This window comes from Pteropus alecto, unplaced genomic scaffold (genome assembly GCF_000325575.1).
Source record: "Pteropus alecto unplaced genomic scaffold, ASM32557v1 scaffold659, whole genome shotgun sequence".
In the NCBI taxonomy this organism is placed as follows: domain Eukaryota; kingdom Metazoa; phylum Chordata; class Mammalia; order Chiroptera; family Pteropodidae; genus Pteropus; species Pteropus alecto.
This window is the reverse complement of record NW_006442482.1, coordinates 1264985-1272665: the sequence shown is the minus strand read 5'-3', so window position 1 is coordinate 1272665 and position 7681 is coordinate 1264985.

The window sequence follows — 7681 nt, the reverse complement described above, 5'->3', positions numbered from 1 at the left end:
CCTGTCCAAACAGAATTTGCCAGTCCTCAAACAAAATAAACACGTTAATGATTTCAACAACAGTGATGGATGCAGAAGCTTTCCACAGTTCCTTAGTAATTGCTTAATAGCGTAATTATTTCTGACATTAGAGATGATTGTTGTCACCTTAGCACAATAATTGGAACATAACTTCCTATGTGAAAACTGCTCTTTTCCTAGAGCTTCACTTGGTAACAAAATAACAGTTTATGAGGGCAAATAATGCCCTATTATTCAGGTGAGAGGCCTGTCAGCCACCCTGCAATCAAAGAATTTAAGGTGAGACCTTGAATGCCCATCTCACCCATAAAACAGCTCTGTCCAAATGGAAGAGTTTCAACTATTGCAGGCGAAGGCCCACACCTGTTTGTTGAGGCCTTACTGTTCGTAGGCCTAGCTAAGGGGTGATATCGTCAGGCTCCTCTATTTAGCGTTCTCAAAGAGTGGTTTCTACTAAATAGAAAGTCTTTTTAAAATCTACTTTGTCTGTTTTCCCCCAGTCTGAGTAAGAATTGGCAATCTTTGCACTTTGGGAACGTTAGAGCACCCCGCCCCAAAGTGATTAATAAAATAATGTGAAATTAGTACGTTAGTAAAATCACCATCAAATTCTATTGGGCAGAATCGGAAACATGGACTGTTCATCAAGAGCTCAGCGATGTCGCAGGTCTGGAGAAACCCAAGTTGAGAGTCAAGCTACTGAACTGAAATTGGGGTGGGGGCAGGGATTGCATCCTCTTTATTCTTTGTGTCCCTAGCACCTAGTGGCCCACTCAGATGTTTACTGAATGCCTGAGACAGGAACGTCTGATAGACCGTAAGTTAAAATGCAGTTCAAAGGCCACAGTGGGAAAATAAGGTACTCTATAAGGGAACATGGAGTACCTTGATACTGGATGGCTGGAAATGAGTCCCAGTTTAAACCGACTGTGGTCGGCATTCAAAGACCAAAACAAATACCAAACGAAATAAAAACAAAACAAACAACAACAACAACAACAGGGAGAATAGGCAGGAAACAGATTCTGCCTGAAAGCCAGAATCTGTATTCCTGGTCTTTTTTCAGCAGGGCCATGTCCAATGATCAAAGACTTTGGTTAGCTACTTTTTCACTTCTTATCATCTTGGTATAGCCAAATATGAACTGGAGGGTATGCACAGAGGACAGGGGGAGAGGAGCTCTTAAACTTTCTTCTCTACCAGCCACGATTCTGTGTTCATGAGCTGAAGATCTAACGCTTCCTCTCCTCATGGACCAATTCTCATGTTCATTTGGGTCATACATCTTACATTTTACCCACTCCATGCTTCTCTTGTGGGTGTTAAGACTAGAAAGAAACATTTAAGCGGGTTTATCACAAGTAGATGTAGGAATGTTTAAAAGAGGACACGAATCTATCTGCATCAGAGTTACTGTTCTTCGACTCTGTCAGGATCTGGGAAAAAGCTCAAAGGTTTCTGACCACTGTCTTCAGGCATTTCATGGTAGACAGAGTAATGCCCCCCCCACCCCCGCAAGATGTCCACATCCTAATCCTCAGAACCTGGGAATATGTTGTATTACACGGCAAGAAGTAATTGATGTTGCTGATGAACTTAAATAGGGTTTCTTGAATTATCCGGGTGGGCTCAATGTAATCACGAGTAGAAGAGGCAGGAGTGTTGGAGTGATGTGATGTGAGAAAGGCTGAGCTGGCCGTTACTGGCTCTGAAGATAGAAGGGGTGGCCATGAGCTAAGGAATACAGGCAGCTTCTAGAAGCTGGAAAAGGCAAGAAAATGGATTCTCTCCCAGTACCTCTAGACAAGAACATAATCCGCTTGCACTTTAAAGATCCATTTTGGACTTCTGACCTCCAGAACTGTAAAACAATAAATATGTGTTCTTTTAAGCCACTAAATTTTTTATAGCAACAGGAAACTAATACACACCAATCCAACGTCTTTCATCTATCATTAATCACTGGGTACCAGATCTAGAAACCAGTACAAAAACAATCAATTCTTTAGCTGTGTTCGTGTTGATTTGTGGTCAGACTAGTAAATGGCATCTTGTCAACATCTTGTTCATCAAGAGCTCAGCGATGTCGCAGGTCTGGAGAAACCCAAGTTGAGAGTCAAGCTACTGAACTGAAATTGGGGTGGGGGCAGGGATTGCATCCTCTTTATTCTTTGTGTCCCTAGCACCTAGTGGCCCACTCAGATGTTTACTGAATGCCTGAGACAGGAACGTCTGATAGACCGTAAGTTAAAATGCAGTTCAAAGGCCACAGTGGGAAAATAAGGTACTCTATAAGGGAACATGGAGTACCTTGATACTGGATGGCTGGAAATGAGTCCCAGTTTAAACCGACTGTGGTCGGCATTCAAAGACCAAAACAAATACCAAACGAAATAAAAACAAAACAAACAACAACAACAACAACAGGGAGAATAGGCAGGAAACAGATTCTGCCTGAAAGCCAGAATCTGTATTCCTGGTCTTTTTTCAGCAGGGCCATGTCCAATGATCAAAGACTTTGGTTAGCTACTTTTTCACTTCTTATCATCTTGGTATAGCCAAATATGAACTGGAGGGTATGCACAGAGGACAGGGGGAGAGGAGCTCTTAAACTTTCTTCTCTACCAGCCACGATTCTGTGTTCATGAGCTGAAGATCTAACGCTTCCTCTCCTCATGGACCAATTCTCATGTTCATTTGGGTCATACATCTTACATTTTACCCACTCCATGCTTCTCTTGTGGGTGTTAAGACTAGAAAGAAACATTTAAGCGGGTTTATCACAAGTAGATGTAGGAATGTTTAAAAGAGGACACGAATCTATCTGCATCAGAGTTACTGTTCTTCGACTCTGTCAGGATCTGGGAAAAAGCTCAAAGGTTTCTGACCACTGTCTTCAGGCATTTCATGGTAGACAGAGTAATGCCCCCCCCACCCCCGCAAGATGTCCACATCCTAATCCTCAGAACCTGGGAATATGTTGTATTACACGGCAAGAAGTAATTGATGTTGCTGATGAACTTAAATAGGGTTTCTTGAATTATCCGGGTGGGCTCAATGTAATCACGAGTAGAAGAGGCAGGAGTGTTGGAGTGATGTGATGTGAGAAAGGCTGAGCTGGCCGTTACTGGCTCTGAAGATAGAAGGGGTGGCCATGAGCTAAGGAATACAGGCAGCTTCTAGAAGCTGGAAAAGGCAAGAAAATGGATTCTCTCCCAGTACCTCTAGACAAGAACATAATCCGCTTGCACTTTAAAGATCCATTTTGGACTTCTGACCTCCAGAACTGTAAAACAATAAATATGTGTTCTTTTAAGCCACTAAATTTTTTATAGCAACAGGAAACTAATACACACCAATCCAACGTCTTTCATCTATCATTAATCACTGGGTACCAGATCTAGAAACCAGTACAAAAACAATCAATTCTTTAGCTGTGTTCGTGTTGATTTGTGGTCAGACTAGTAAATGGCATCTTGTCAACATCTGTCCAGTGAAACATGATTACCAGACAAGAAAGACTGGTTATCTCCTCAAGCTATCCAATGACTCATGTCCTGCCACGTGCATGGCAGAAGATGACAGATTTTCTTTGAACTTGGAACTTTTAGAGTGGCAAGTTCATTTGCAAGTATAAGTTGAAGAGGTCCCTGTGGAAAGGGTAAAATATCCTAACTCAGAGATAGATTCATTAATTCTTTAAAAATGGAAGGTTATATATCAAATATTTTAGTTATGTCTAATCTCTCCATCAGAACGCTGCTTTTATGAATAGCCTTGTAGATCAATTCCTTTCCTCAGCCTGCAAGAAAGATAATGAAGGTGAAGAGAATAAAAATTGCTTATAGGCGACAATACAAACCAACCTTACTCTGAACATTCTCCTCGAGTTTCCCACATCTGGTTAACTGCAGCTGAGATTTTTCTAGAATATAACTTATGGCAGTGCAGAAGGGCCTTAAATAACGATCAATTAGCACCTACAGATATTTATGCTCTTACCGATATTTTCAGATTTTGCTGGTATTTATTGGTTTTTACTCGATGGTTTATTAAATAGTTGGATCACTGGATATACTTTCGTGCTTATGAACTGTCACCCTTTGTCTGAAAAGCATCTCGTGGCTGTGTTTTTATCTACTAGCTCCTGCTAAATTCCTGGAGAAGTCACCTAAACATTCAACTCCAATAGCCAATGACAACTCCAATACGAGAGTCCTCTATGTGGTTTTTGCGTGTGTAAACATTTTTGAGCGTACCTTTTTATCCCAGGGGTTGTATTTATTAACAAAGGCTAATTATCTTTGGAGCAGATATCAGAGTTCTTAAACATGAGTTTTGTTATGCTATAGAACCAATTGTCCCTTGAAAACATTTCTTAAGAAGAAACCTGTAACTGCTACTCTAAATACAGTCTGTCAAGAATGTGTTTGATCTGTGTGGCAAAGCCAAGTAATATGGTCTATAAATAACAGGTGTTCTGTTTCTAAATCAATTCCCTTGCTGACTGCAGGCCTGGCTTTATTCTTCTGGAGCCACGGCCAGTGTTAGAACTGTTGTCATTTCAAATAACTAACCCTCACCAGATGGAGTTAATAGAAGCTCCTAAATTCAGCTAGTGGAGGGCATGTACGCAATTGTCAGAACATTGGCATCTGCCTTAATTGTTGACATTTGGGATCCTGATTTAGTGCCTCCACCACCATCTATCAGCTTCCAGCTGATCAAAGCTTTTCCCCAAAGATGGAAAAGTAGTCAAAATGGCTGCTCACCCACATTTCAGTACAGGTGAAAACCATTTGTCAGGTATAAGAAAGGTGAGTGGAGCCCAAGAACTTATAGCAGTTGAAGAGTGAAACTAGCCATCGATGCTGGCAGTTATGGAGGCTCCAGGGGCTTGGCTGACCACCTCTCCAGGTTCCCACTCAGTGAGAGGTAAGCACTTCTTCATGGTCTCTCAGTGACAGCATCGTAGCTGGAGAAGCTTAGGAACAACGCAGGCTGCCTCATAAATTTAGAGACCTTTGCAATCACAGGAGGCTTTCAAAACCATTTCCTCCGACCTCTCATTCTACAGAAGCAGACACTGAGGTCAGAGAAGTTAAATGGTTTGGCCAAGGTCACAAAGCAAGTTAGCAAGTGAGTGTACAATTCAGGGTCCTGACTGGGCTCCCCAAGTGACCTCTCCTCCAGGTGCGTTTGTTCCCAGCTAGTTTTTAAGTCAGGTGTGGGCCCTTTGACAACTCCAAGGCTCTGCCCCATGTCACATAGCATGGAGTCCCATCCTTAAGTGCTGGGGACACAGCTGGGCAGAGCCAGGATAGCTGCTACATGTGTGTTTTGCCACGTTGAGTAAATTTTAAAAAAACACAACAAGCAGAAGTGCAATTCTTCATTTCTTTATTTATAAACATTGGGAATGCCGTGTTCCATTTGGGAGCAGGAGTGGGTTTGGAGCTGGGATGGGCGTGGGGGTGGGAATGACGGCTGATTCCAGTAGTTTGCGTTATTCAGCACCAGAGCAATTGCTTGGGCATAAGGTCGTGCTTTAACACAGACGCGTATCGTCGTCCTGTCTTATATGTACAGCAGACTTAAGTATGTATGCTCTTCTTATGGCTTTGTCCCAGAACACATTGTAGTGACACAACAAAAAAACTAAAGTCTAGAGAGAAGTACAAGTTGCAAATGCCTCTTGAACTTATTCTCTTTTTTAAAAACCCGATGGCCAAGACTAGCACTGAACGGATGCCTGAGGCACAGGAATGTCTCTGCTCCATTCTGGCTCATCTGACTCAGCTGAGTCTGTGGTGCCATCTTGCATCTCGTCCTGGGATACGGCTGCATGCTCAAATAAGGCCTGAAGATGGAGAGAAAACAAACCCACGATCTTCCCATCCCTCCCTCCAAGGATGGACTCATGGTAACCATAGCCTAAGGTGTGGAGAAAGATTGCAATCCCACAGCTGTGTCCTTTCCCCCTACAGAGCAGAGCAGAAGGTAGACTTAGTCTCAGGGCCACTTTCTTGAGGTTGGTTCCCTTTGCCTTGTAAGGTCCTGGCACATGGGAGCTAGCTTCCCACAAATGAGCCATTCAATGTGACTAATATTACAAGTCTCCCTGGTGTTTTTAGTTGGTGGAAAGGTAAATATTCGATTTCAGGGTCCCTAGGAGGAGGGTATGGCGGCTAATGGAGCAGTGCTGAAATGGGGAATCTAAGGGGCAGGGGGACCCACTGACTTCGGGTGTTGTAAAAGGAAGCCTGACTTTACCTTTTACTGGGTGACACTTGGAACAGAGCGACTATTCTCCCACTCTCGCCCTCTTTCAGCCCCGTTTTTGCCCATCTTCATTTAATCTATCCTTCCACCACCCGAAGTGGTGTCCTCGTCCTCAGTCTGAAGCTTCCATCCTTTTCTAGGGCAAAAGAATCCTTCCTTGCTTTTTGTCATTTCTGCTGACCTCCCCAAGCTTGCGTCATACTTCCTACATCTCTCATTACTGCCTCACTCACTCTTGGCCATTACTGTTAACTGGTTGGCTCAAGCAGAGCAACCCCATCTCCTCCTGAAAAGGAGTGGGTGAAAGACACTGGCCAGGAATCATCAAAAGTTGGGTTACAGAATCGCCTCCCCCCATTCTTTCTCAGTAGTCTTGTAACCTTAGGAGAATGGGGAGGCATTGTTAGAGGTCAGGAAGGGGAAGTGCGGTGAAATTTAGAACCTGTTGGTTGTTTTGGCCCATCCTTGGATTATCCCAGGCATCGGTCGTTTCTCACAATTGGCAGCCACGATGGCACTGAATCTGAGTCACATACGTGGCACCTGTCAGTATGGTGTATAGGGCCTACAATGATCCCGATGCATCGACCCCATGCTATTTGCTTCAGAGCAGGATTCAGGCAAAAGTGGATCTATCTGCCCTGCGTCATGGAGTAAGCACATAAAAGGGCTTCCCAAAAGTCTCCCCTATAAGTGATGTCCTGAAATGGTTTGAGATTTACTTTAGCCTCCTTTCCTCTCTCCTGTCTTCTTTTGTTCTCACCACCTTGTCTTGCCCAGCTGGTTTCTTCACCCTTTCACTGCTACAAGTCTCACTCAACTGAAGTGGTAGGTTTAAATGCCCAGTTGGTCCTGGGTGCATGACACAGAATTAATGGGCACAGTAGAGTGAGGCCTTGTTCTCCCAGTGGAGCAATGTTCTAGCCCTTAACTGCAAAAAGTTTTCTTCTCATATGCCATGTTACTGCCAGCTCTGTCCCACATGAATGCTCAACAGAGTTCTGGAGGAAGTGCCATAAACAAGGGGGTTCCAAGCCAGCTTAGCTTCCTAATAAACACCACTCATCTCCAGGTGGGCAGGGAGGTAGTTTGACCCCCAACACTAGGGGAGAAAGACATGCCACCTTCCTTCACTGGTTGCTCCACTTGTCACCCAGAAGGCTGGTTCCCAAGGCCCTAGAAAAGGGGTGTTTCTGTCACAAGAGATGCTGAGCTCTGCCCACAAGTTGCTGGTTTGGGTCACTGCTCAGTCAGTCCCCAGTTCTGTCTCTGGCTTTACTGGGACAGCCAGGCAATGCCTCTTCTACCAAAGAGTGTGGTTCTACACCTTGACTCTACCTGCTCACTTCCTACCTGTGATGAGGGGATAGTAACTTCA